Here is a 12,668-nt window from a genome sequence, read left to right as displayed (position 1 = left end):
GTAACCAGGCTACCGAGATGGCAAACTTCGGTTCGGCAATTACACAGCGTTTCAGCAGCAAATTGATAGGATAACGTGTTATTATTGGCTACTGGGTTAATAGCTATTTTGGCAGGAGTACCAATCCTGCGTGGTGTTGCTGGCATGGGTGTAAGGATGGCGCAGTGGGATAGAGGAATGGTGGGTGCATCTTGCACGGAACAGCAGACTCCGAGGACTCCAGGGTCCTGCTAGCGTCTGCTTGGAGGATACTCAGCCCTGATGAGCTGTTGCCAAAACTAAGACCAGAGAGGGCGAGAGAGCAGCAGCTGGTCGAACAGTGAGTTGGTTTCCGTAGGGATCTGGGCACAGCTTGGCTTGTGCTGTCTGAAGGCAGGACAGTAATAGCCTTCACCCTATCCTCTCTGGCTTGCATCCCTGATGCCTCTCTGCATTTTTAGCTGGGGCACCACTAAAGGCTTGCTGGCCCTGGAGTCCCCTGGCTTGTGAGCCCCCTGCAGCTTTTCTGTCAGTGCTACTTCCTTTCCTGGAGCACCTGGGTAGAGGAAGCGCCACACTGCTGTCTCAGAAAATGTCTCCACATTGGCATGCTTGTGTTTTGGCAAGAGGATACGTATGGTCCCCTGTCTGGAATGCTCCTCCTCAGATCCTGCCCTGATTGTTGTCTCTGTCTGCTCAGCTGTCATGTCACCTTGTCACTTGTGTGGCGTGGGACCTCCTCCACCGTGTCCTGCTTCTCCCGAGTTCATGGCACCACCTGATGATGCCTGGCTCTATTCAGCTGGAAATCCACATCCTCTCTTGTTATGCTGAAAGTATGCTGAGGGCCAGGACTTGGTTGTGATCACACCCTGTCCCCAGAGCCTTGAAGAGGCTGGTGGGAGAGGACACTGATTGATAGTTGTTGAAGGAATAGACTAATGTAAATTGCAGTGTCACTTTAAAGATGGCTTCCAGGCAACAGGTGACTCATTGTGTGTGTGGATTTTTTTTTTCCCCTTCTTAAAGGATAATTGGCATCAGGGTATCTATTATTCCTGTCTCTAAATGGTATCACAATTTTTCTTTTAGGGCTCATGATATTTTCTTCTTGAATGTTAAGAGGGTTCAAAGTGGGATGGATTCTCTGTCACTGAAAGAGACCAAACCTTGGACAGAGGGCTACATGCCCTATGCTCAGGCTTTGTGTTGGGGCTCAGTGACCAGATAGTGGGCTTGGCTTTCTCTTTCCCTTGATGTTACTGGGGCGGGGTGAGAGTTAAGAGGTGATAACCGAGGATGCTCATGGGGAGACTGAACTGGGAGCGGGGGCATGGTTTGCTGTACTTTCTTGCTGTGCACTCAGGGTCTTCCAGGCAGTCTCCACTCAGACTACCCCCTGATATGGAAGCATCAGCTTATCATAGGTGTGTCAAGTGTTTCCCAGTGCCAGGTGCTGGCCAGGCTGTTTAACTTGTTTCTTGCAGCCAGAGGGACAGGAGGCTTTTTCTCCACCCATCTTCATCTTGGTGAGTTGCGGAGTGGTTCTGCAATGTATCTCTCCTAGTCCACATGGCTGGCCAGTAGTGGAGCTGAGATTTGAATCTAGGCTTTCTGGCTCTGCCTTGATGCCCAGGTACAGTCCCCATAGGAGCCTTCTACCCGGGGACAGAGTGTGGCACAAGGTTGGCACTCTGTAGATATTTGGAGAGTGACTGGCAATGTGAAGGGGTGGATGAACAGAGAGCCTCCAAGATGAACAGGAAGTCCTCAATCTAGTGGCTGTCCGTACCGAGATGGAAGTCCTAGCTGGCTACAGGTAAACACTCGCACCGGACCAGCTCTTTCCCAGGAAGACACGTGTGCCAGAGTTTGCTTTACCATGCTCCTGTAGAGGGCTCACTTGTTTGGAGATACACGTTAGTAAGTCAAGATTTTTCTGGGGGGCCACATGAAACATGTCTGTGGCGTGTACACATTCACCCTCACATACCATGAACCTCCAGTGTGTGAGCTACATAGAGACAACCATTTCAGTGGCTTTACCAGAAAAATGTGTCATCGTCCCCGCCTCTCCCCCCCCCCCCCTGAATCTCACTACCATGTCTGTCTCTTTAAGAGGAGGGAATCTCAGCTTATTATCTTATTAAGGCTGTTGTGCTGTGCTCTGGTCTGAGCAAACAGGGGCCCCCTCCCTGCCTGGTGTCTCCTTTGTTTTAATGATATCTCTCTAGGGGTTGAGGCTTTGGCCAGCAGTGGACTTGTTCCTTCTCCATGGTCCCTCGCCCCTCCATCACCACTCCCTTATTACCCCCCTCACCCCTGCCCTTTTTAAATAAAAGAAGGAATTGCAGGTCACACAGAAGACAGTTCTAATTGCATTCTGCTGTAAATGTGGGAGCTCCACACTTCGCAGACCCCTTGGGCCCAGGCAGCTTGAGTAGTCAAGGTTAAAACCCCTCAGCCTCTACCTTTCGGGGTCCGTCTTGGCTACTCACTCCTAGCTTCTTCTCTGTGGTAAATATGATTTATCCATCATTTGTTCATTTTCTCATTCTTGAATGCAGGTATTCGTTCATACCACTAATATGAAATGCCTTTTTTGGATCAAGCCACAGACTATAATGCCTTATCCATCCATCCATCCATCCATCCATCCATCCATCCATCCATCCATCTATCCATCCATAAAACCACCAGAGTGTTTTGCCTGTGAGGCCCCAAGAGTCAGGAAACCCTGGCTTATCAAGGCTGTCTGAAGGTAGCTCTAAATGCAGAGTACCTGTGAGACTCCTCATAGCCCATTGGGAGATCCAGTCTAGGAAAAGCACTGTAGTTGCAGTGTTGCTGAGGTTCATACAGCTCTAGCCTGCCCTGTTGCTGGCAGGAGGCTCCATGCAAAGGTGTGGTAGTGCTGCACTCAGCGGTGCCTAGGGGCTGCTCGGCAGCAGGCACTGTGGCTACCGATAGTGTCTGGGTAGTGAGTGACAGCCTTGCAGATCCAGTGACATCACAATTTCATGTGGGCAGGCAGCTGGATCCTCCACACCTTACTGGCCTCTGGACTGAGGCAGGTTGTCCTGCCCCAACCTCAGGAGCCTCATTTTTCCAGTACGTGCAGCCTCCTTTCAGCCTCAGTTTTCTCATCTGTAAAGTGTGTCTAGTGAAAGGAGGGATACAGTCTCAGTGCTTTTGAGCTAGCAGAACACATAAGGCTAAACATTCAAATGTTTGACGCACGGGGCACGCTCAGCGGTGGTGCCAAGATGGGCAGGGCGGGGCAGCCTTCAATCCCTCCGTCTCGGAAGCTCTACAGCTCAGCAGTGAAGCACATGGTGGCAGATTTTCTGGAGGCTGCAACATGAAAATGTAGAGGAAATGGAACGTTTCTCTGCTGAGCACAAAAGCTGAACGGAGCCTGCAGAGCAGCCGTGGGCTGGCACCAGCACATCCCAGAACCCCAGGCTCCCCGTCTCTCTTCTTCCCTGCCCCTTCCATGCAGAGCCTAGCCCACCTCCTCTCTCTTTCCTGCTTCTGAGAGGAGTGATTTGCTGAGATTCTGGTGACAATCCAGGCATGCCACTGGCTGTGTGACACTTGTGGCTTGGAGAGGGGAAGGGAACAGTCCCAGGGCTGGGTCAGAAGTCCTTCCAGGGTTTGCCCCAAGCCATTTAGTAATAATGTATGCCCCAATTTTGGGCAACACAATTTTGTTTTGTTTTTTTCTTTTTCTTTCTTTTCTTTTGCTTTCTTTTTTTCTTTTTTCTTTTCTTTTTCTTTTTTCTTCTTTCTTTCTTTCTTTCTTTCTTTCTTTCTTTCTTTCTTTCTTTCTTTCTTTCTTTCTTTCTTTCTTTCTTTTTCTTGCCACAATGCATTTATTTTAATTGGCATTATGAGAACAACACATCAGTTTTATCCATGTCATGATTTAGGACTGGCCTTAGGTAGGTAATACTGTCACTACTGCAGCAATTTAAAGGACTAAGCTGATCTATAGTACTAGGACACAAATCCCGTAGATGCCCCCCTAGCGTGACTTCGACATCCAAACTTCGATGGGAGCAGACACCACAAGAAGTAATGGCCTGGCCCCCAACACACACCATGACACCTCAGGCAATACTTTTGAACCTGGAGCCTGAGGCAAGGATGCTCTGCAGATTGTGTGACCTGGAGGCAAGGGGAAGAGTAAGCCTGTTTTTTTTTGGGGGGGGGCAGTTGGAAATCACCAGGTTCCATTTTGCTGAACCTCCATTCTAGGTAGCATGCCTATGAATATCCCTCTGGGCGAGTTCTGGCTCCTTGGGGCCTTCCAGTTAAAGATCTCGTTGGAGGTATTAACTCCCCTGACTTTTGAGACAGGATAGAACTGCACAGGGTTTGGGGTTGGGACATCATACCCTGACTCTCAGACGGTCCAGTGTCGCAGCAGCTCCGGTTGAAGCGGTCACTGCCTATGATGGTGATCCACTGGACTTTGTCTTCAATGTGCTCCTGGGAAGTGGGTCCACACTGTTCATAGAGAGCTTCTGAGAGCTGCTCTCTGCCAATCACATCTGTCTACATCTCTGGTGAGAAAGTGACATAAGTCGGCTATGTTTTGTAGGAGCGCTAAGGAGCCTGTGATCATTGTTTCCCCATACCTGTGGTGCTCTGAGAATGCTGGACTAGCTCTGGGAGAGGCACAGGCAGGAGTGCAATATGCTGCGTTCAGAGGATGGCCTGACCTGAGGAGGACAGTGTAGTGTTGACAATGGCCACTGCCTGGCTTCCTCTAGGAGTGTAGCGCTGCAGGGACCTGAGCCTGTGTAGTCCCCTCACTATGCCTATGACCTCCCTCTGGCACCTCCTGTAAGCTCAGAGAGCCCTTTAGTGGTCTATAGTGGAGGTCTGCTAGGATGGAGTCCTGTGGGGGTAGCAGGCTGGTAGCATAGTTTTCCCTCCCTTCAGAGGACCCAGGCCCTTGATGTGTGGGCTCCCTGAAGGAGCTGACCTGTGCTGGCCACACACTCTGGTATCACTTCTGTTCTCTTTTAGGGCCCAGGACCCAGGCTTCCTCAATGTATGTCATTGGCTGAGGGGCAGGGTAGGGCTGGGGTTCACCTGGGCTGAGGAACAGTTGTGGTATGAACAGTTGTGGAGCCCAGAGTCTAGAAACCCCCTGCGGCAGGCATTATAGGGTAATGACTATATACCTATAATGACATTATAGGGTAAGGGACATGACTGCTCTCGTGAGTAGGAGCCGCTCCCAGAGAAGGCGTTTCATTCTATATAGGTGCAGGCTGGAGGAGGAGTCTGTAGTCTTAGCAATTGAGAGGTAGAGGCAGGGGGATCAGTCATTCAAGGCCTAGCTGAGCATCGTGGCACATCTTTAATCCTAGCGCTCAGGAGTCTGAGGCAGGTGGCTCTCTTTGATTTCAAGGGCAGCTTTGTCTACATATAGGGTTCCAGGTCAGTCATGGTTATATTGTGAGATTCTGAGTAGAGAGAAAACAAAACCCCAAACCAATCCGAGTACACAGAATGCCGTTGCTTCTAGTCTGCAGTTAGGCAGGTGGACAGAGGTTGTGTTTCTGAGAGTTGGAGGCTTGCCTTGGGTGATAATGGAGAGACCTAGGGTCACCTTGCACCCCAATGTGATATTTGTGGCTTCAGTTTATAAGTTCTGCTGGAAAGGCCAGGCGGACTTAGGGTGAACGTGCTGGTCTGGAACTGCGCAGCTGCCGCGTTCTGAGAGAGCACATCTTTCTGCAGTCTAAGACGTGTCTGTTGGGTCATTCTGTCTACAGGCTGGGGTCACGGTGGTTCAGTCTAAGACTGGAGGAAATGCTGGCTCCAGGAGGGAGCTCACTGAGGGATTGTGTGTCCCCTTCCTGGGTGTATTAGAGATCCTCACTGTGCGTGCTTCTGCTGTGCACAGATTTGCACACGGCCCCTTGGCCAACAAGATCCTCGTACTACCTGACGCCAGACCCCTGTAGTTAGAGCTCCTGGAAGTGGGGTCTGCCCCCCGCCTGGTGATTCCTTCTCAGCATGTGTTGGTCAGAACTGGAGGCATTTGGAGCCCACTCGTGGCCAGTTGGTTCTGATGTCGTGATACCTCCCCAGCACTGTGAGCTGTACTTTGGGGCATCAACGCTTAATGTTCAAGGTGTCAAGCCTTCTGCATCCTCCGAGCCTCCTCCTGTGGCAGATGACGGACAGCTTGCTACTTTGGAGCAATGTATGTTCACCAGCTTTACTCTCATTTTCTCCTGAGGCCGTCCATCTTCCTCATTCTCTCTGGGCATATTCTCACCTCTTCTGGGAGATTGGCAGCCTTTGTTACCCTGGTATCAGTGCTGTGACTCAAGTGGTACTTCCCTTCAGGGATACCCACTTTTCACACTTTGACAAAATTCGCTGACTTCATTCTGCAAGTGGGACCCAGCACCGTTGGCTCTAAACCGATGGGGAAACTTGAAAGTAAATGAAAAATATTCGGGCATAGTGGTGCCCACCTGCCTTTAGGTCTCAGGAGGAAGAGGCGGGTGAATTTATGAATTTGAGGCTAGCCTGGTCAACATAGTGAGTTCCAAGACAGCCAGAGCTACACAGTGAGACCTCGCCTCGAAACAAAGTAAATAAAAGCAAAATCAAAGAGCTCTCGTGATCCTATCATAGCAGCCTGGAGTCTTCTAGAATGCTCAGTCTGGGTCCAGTCCTCTTCCACGAGGGGAAGTCAGATGGAGTAATTTTGATTTTGGCCTTTCCCCAAGATTGCAAAGGGGGCTGAAGAGCCATCGCTAAGTCTGTATCAGTGTCACGAAGAGCATCTTGACACCCTCTCCTGTCATCACAAGCCATCACATCATCTCCATGTTTTAGAGAAAGTCTATGACAAATCTACCAGGTCTTCCTATTCCAATCTAAGAACATCCTGCCTCTCAAAATGCCTTTCTGTGCTTGCGTGATCCTGTCTGTGGCTGGCACTGTCTGGTAACGTGGACTTCCCTAGGGAAAGCTCTGCCCAGCTTTTCAGTTGAAACTCAGCACGATCTGGGCTCTGCAGAGCCCAGGGACACTGGACTGCTCTATCCTCTGAAGATCCGAGTGATTGGGAAGCGAGGAACTGCAGCCTGATAGATTTACACAGGGAATCTTTGGGATGCTGGGGTGGTGGCAGAGCTGGGCCCTGAGCAGCAGGTTGGGTTGCATGGCCAGTAGAGGGCATCCTTAGTGGGCAGCATCACCCAGACACAGAAGCTGTACAACTGAAGCAGTCTCAGCTAAGGTTTTCTACGTGGAGGTCATTTCTGTCAAGTGCCAGGGAACTCAGGTCGTGGCCCTTTCTGAGTCCCACATTTCTAAGCTGTAAACTGGGTCCCTAGGGAACGTGAAGATTCACATCTGTAAAAGCGTATCTGTGAAGAGCATAGCACTATGCTGGTCAGAAAGGGGTCAGTGTAACCATGCTCCAAACTCAAAAGTGTGCAAGGGACACAGCATCCTTATACAGACAAGCAGTTTATTGAGGCTAAGGGGAGACACCAATAGATGGGGGATGCCATTGGAGAGGGCTTCCTGGAGGCAGTGTCTCGAAGGACAGCTTGTGTTAGCCAAGACAGAGCAGCAGAGGCCTCCAGAGACATAGCCACCCCCTTCTCTAAAGAGGAGAAAGAACATCTGCTCCCTCCATCACCTCAGGGGGCACAGCTCTGCCTGCTGTATACTTGTCCCAGGAGCTGGTGCAGGGCATACCCACGTGCCTCCCACAGCTTCTGGGGGCTTCTGGGCGGTGATTCTGACTTCGGTTGCTCGGACTTAGCACGGGTAGAATGTTATGCAAACATGTCTAATCTCAACTGGAGGATTGTTTTCTCATGGAAAGCTTCACCTATACTTAACTGCTTTAAATTGTTCTGGGTACCAATTAGACTTTTATTTTTACTCTTTCCTCCAGTGACTGGAGAAAGTTTGTGGTTGATGTTTAATCAGAGTTGATTTTCTTTCCTTCTTTCTTTCCTTCCTTCCTTCCTCTTTGTCTTCTTTCTTCCCTCTCCCCTCTCTTTCTCTCCCTCCCTCCCTCTCTCCTTCCTTCCTTCCTTCCTTCCTTCCTTCCTTCCTTCCTTTCTTTCTTTCTTTCTTTCTTTCTTTCTTTCTTTCTTTCTTTCTTTCTTTCTTTCTTTCTTTCTTCCTTCCTTCCTTCCTTCCTTCCTCCTTTCCTTCCTTCCTTCCTTTCTCTCTCTTTCTCTCTTTCTCTCTCTCTCTCTCTCTCTCTCTCTCTCTCTCTCTTTCTTTCTTTCTTTCTTTCTTTCTTTCTTTCTTTCTTTCTTTCTTTCTGTGACTCCAGAGACATGAGGGAGTGAGACCATTTTGGAGGTTCCTTCTGGGGAGAGACGCCAGGTGGCTCTGCATTTGAGATTATTTGGGATGGGGGTATGGGAGCTGTCTCCAGAGTGTCAGTTTAAGTCCCCTCCTGCCTGCCTGCTTTGCTGAGAGCTTCTGTGTCTGGAGAACCCAATGCCGCGTTAAATATATGGATTATCCAAAATTTTTCTGCAGCAATAGGGTGAGTTATTATTGATTCACAGAGCACGACAAAACATCGCTGCATGAATTAGCAAACAGCTGTTTCTAATTTGAGTTTAGAACGGTACACAGAGGAACTTGTTTCTCTGTTCACTCCTTTCATTTATAATGAATTTTAATCACCGCTACAGGTGAGAAAAATGTAGAAACAAGCTTGTATCTTGTGGAAGAAACAAAGGAGAGACAGATGCTAACAGATTTCCAGTCTGTGATAAAAGGGATGTTTTGGTACACTTTACATGTAATTAGAGCGCAGCTGTCTACAGTCCCAGGTCCATGAACGTGGCCGAATGTGGGCTCTGCCAATCTCCGAAGGGAGCGAAGAAAAACAGTGATTCAAGCTGAAAGCACGCTGTTTTTTCTCTAGTCAGCAGGGCGCCCTGTGCACGGCTTCTTGAAGCTCATGGAGATGACTTAACAGGGTGCTGGCTCCTTGTGCAAGCAAGCAGAGCACTGAGGGTTTGCAAGGAGCCTTGGACTCTGAGTGCACAGTCTCTGGGGGAGCCACCGCCCTTGCTGGCAGGATGGATTGAGAGTCTCCTCTTTAACAAGTTTGACCAAGGCCACCTCTGAAGTGAGGTGACAAGTATTGTTGTTTTTTCCTTGTCTATTTAATTTCTGCAATACAATGAAAATGAGATTGTGCTTACAATATCAGTGCTAAGTAAAGTTGTCTAAGGACTGGAGCAGACAGTGTGTTCTGCCAGGTCGGACGTTTCAAGGGACAGCCTTCTGTCTTGCTCTATGAATCTGGGCGTCTTGGGAATGGTAGCTCCTGGTTTGCCATACAGGGTGGACGGTGGACAAGCAATTGCAGGACTGCTGGGGCCTTGACTTTGCCATCAGTCATGAGTGTGTTGGGCTGGGTGGACTCAAAAGTCCCTTTCAGATGATATCCTGGGATTGCAACACCAGGGCTCTCTCTCACCTCCACAGACGTCATTTCTTTTGCCTTGAAAACCAGCACCTGCAGGTCCTTGTGGTCCTTAAATCAGTTCCTCTTGGCTAGCTAGCCATCATGACTCAGGGAAATAATCTCCCTCATTGTCTCTCGGCCACTGAAACTGCCAAAGCCTCCGCTCTGCTACATGGTCATCTTACGGTGAATCTTATGGTGAATCTTATGGTGAATCTTATGGTGAACCGGGAGCCATCAGCAATGGTTCTTGCACCCCTTACAGAGCACTGAATATGGGAAACATTTCACAAACACTCAATTCATCTATAGAATAATTGTAATTAAGGCGTTAATGCCCCATTGTACGGAGGAGAAAACTGAGTTTTATCTGTAGAATTATGTCGGGGTCATGAACTTGAATAAGGTGGCATGAATGGGATGTGGTGGATCCAGCGTGGGGTCAGTCTAGTTGCTGGTCATCTGTTGGAAATGCAAATGCTTTCTGGGTCTTGGCCACAGGAACCAAAGTGGGGAACTTCCTGGGTATAGGCATGCCAGGAAGCACGTGTCCTTGCTCAGAAGGGGACCATGGCTGTGCCTCTAGGGTTTCCCAACCCCCTCCAGGGATGGCCAGGAGTGAAGGTGGACTTTTGAAAATCATTCAGAAGTGATGATTTGTAAATGCATTGATCCTCCCAAAATGTCCAATAACTTCTTGACCCACAGAACGCCTGGTGGGAGGGACTATGGTGACCTGTGGCCTTCCTGCTCAGAATGGCATTTCTACTGCCTCAGCTGGCCAAAAGCCACATTGGCTTTAGGGTACCTCTCTTGAGCCCGTCATCCACGACCACCTATGAATATGAAGAGGGACAGTTGCTAGATGGGAAATGGGTTTTCTCCTGGGATGGCGAGAAGCTTGGAAGCCATTGAACTCATTTCAGAATGCCTATAGAAGCAAATACGCCACCAATAGATGGTATTGCCGTCACTCCATGGCGGGTTTCAGATTGGCAGTGGCTGCCTAAGCTACCCCGGCCTCCTTTTCTTTTATTTTCCATGATTGTCTTGCCTATATGTCTGCATGAACACTACATGTTTGTAAGGTATCCAAGGAGGCCAGAAGAGGGTATAGGAACCCCCCCCCCCCAGAACTGGAGTTACAGATGGTTATGAGCCACCAACATGTGGGTACTAGAAAACAAGCCCAGGTCCTTTGCAAGAGCAGCAAATGCTCTAACCACTGAGCATTTGCCAATCTTTGAAACACAAATATGTGAGCCACTCTGTAAGGCAGTGGTTTTATTATTCCATCCTATAGAGCATCAGAGAGGTGCAATAGCTTGCCCGGGGTCACAGAGATCATGAGCCATGGCACTTCTCAGTCCAGGGCAAGCCTGTGTTAGTCCAGAGCTCTGCTCTCTCCCTACAGTTGTCTTTGTTTCTTTATTCTTTTTTTTTTTTTTAAAGATTTATTTATTTATTATATGTAAGTACACTGTAGCTGTCTTCAGATACACCAGAAGAGGGCATCAGATCTCATTACAGGTGGTTGTGAGCCACCATGTGGTTGCTGGGATTTGAACTTCAGACCTTCGGAAGAGCAGTCGGGTGCTCTTACCCACTGAGCCATCTCACCAGCCCTCTTTATTCTTTTGAGACAGGTCTCAAGGTGTAGTCTTGGCTATCCCAAATTTCCAATATAGACCAGAGTGACCTTGAGCTCACGGAGATCTATCTGCCTCTGCCTCCCAAGTGCTAGGATTAAATGTGTTTTGTTTCTTTAAGCCTGGCTCTTTGGAATGAACCTTATTCAAGTTCTGTTTCTTTTAAACTGCCCTTGATGGCAGCTATTTGGTGTTTTCTGATGCTCTGGCAACCCCAGAGATGGCAGGAAAAGGGAGTGCCTGGCAGTGGCCATCATTCTGTTGAGGGACTGAAGGGTCTCAGGGCTGTGTGCTCAGGGGTACCTGTGTGGTGAGGCAGAGGTGAGACTCCCATCCTCTGATGATGAGAGTGCTTTTCCCAGCTTTCAAAGGCTGCTGACCTCTGTGTGCCCATCTCCACCCCAAGAGACTCTCACCCTGAGGCTCCAGGATGGCCCCTGTCTTTCCTTGCAGCAGCCTCATTGGGGACAATGATGACACCATATCCAGAAAGACTCTGAACTCCCCAGGGAAGGGATGGGCAAGTTGTAGTTGCAGTTTTCTTTGCTGAAAACATAATTCTAACTCACAATGTCAAGGGGACCAAGTTGGCCACGGTAGCCTTGTAGGTTGCTCAGATGACCTCTTAGCTGTGCGCATCTCTTTTCTGGTGTGGGCATTCTGGGAGCAGGGCTTCTGTACTTTCAAGATACCCCAATCTATAAGTTTAGGGAAATGAAATCATAGCCCCTGATATGGAAGGCATCTTTTCTTTTCTTTTTCTCTTCTTTCTCTTCCTTTTGGATTTTTTTTTAAAAATAAGCCAAAAGTTGTTTTAGAATGTCAACAGATAATAGCAGATAGAGATTGGGTAGATATCACTATAGAAACCCAAGGGTGCTAGGTACCTTCTGCACCCAAGAAACCTGGAATATAGAGCAGGCTCAACAAAATGTCCTGAATGGAAAATACACCCTGACTGGGAGGGAGCACAGAGCGGAGGTACCTACTGTTGGACTGTCCTGTAATCAGAGCAGACTTTTAACAACTGATGGTACAGTAAGAGCTGCCGAGGCTTTTAGAGACATGTTTATCTGGGTCTGTCTTTTAAAAGAGCTAAGAAAACAGCAAGAGAGGGAATCCTTGCGTATGAGTCTAAGGTGCCAGGTCTGAGCCTGGTCCAGTAGTGACCTCATACTTGATGGCTCATGGCTCTGCCCTCCGGACTTGAGCTTCCACCCTCTGAGTCATTCTTTCCATCTACGAAAGGTAGCACATGTTTTCAGCTGAGCAGTTCTGCTCTCTTGGTTCCTGCTTGTAGGACCCTGGGTGTGTGGTGGACGCCTTTCATCCTGTATTCTCCTTCCCTGTTGGGCTAACCTGGCGGTGTTTCTGCTGGTATAAAAAATTCAAGTCTATTGTGGCTCTCCTGTGTACTTCATGGGGAATTGCTCTTTTAGACAAGAGGCTCCTTCCGAAGCAATTTCTAGAGAATTCTGTCTCTGCCTTCGGGTTCTGTTGTGATGGCTCGAGGACAGTGCTCCTAGATCTCCCAGACACTGTTTTGTACG

The 12,668-nt window shown here is 48.9% G+C and overlaps 1 protein-coding gene across 10 annotated transcripts in view; it reads left to right on the top strand.

Moving 5' to 3' along the window:
* Zfp423 (zinc finger protein 423) overlaps positions 1-12,668 on the top strand; it is a 300,244-nt gene that overhangs the window by 158,423 nt on the left and 129,153 nt on the right. The window contains exon 1 of one of the 10 annotated variants that reach the window (XM_011248561.3): positions 28-319. The exons of the other annotated variants lie outside the window; for them this stretch is intronic. The gene's annotated coding sequence lies outside the window, so the exon portion shown is untranslated. Of the gene's footprint in view, positions 1-27; positions 320-12,668 lie in introns of those variants that run through there. 10 annotated transcript variants of the gene reach the window in all.

The sequence above is a fragment of the Mus musculus genome, chromosome 8 (assembly GCF_000001635.26).
Source record: "Mus musculus strain C57BL/6J chromosome 8, GRCm38.p6 C57BL/6J".
Taxonomy (NCBI): Eukaryota; Metazoa; Chordata; class Mammalia; order Rodentia; family Muridae; genus Mus; species Mus musculus.
The sequence above is the reverse complement of the archived record's forward strand: the minus strand, read 5'-3'. Positions and strand labels throughout refer to the sequence as shown.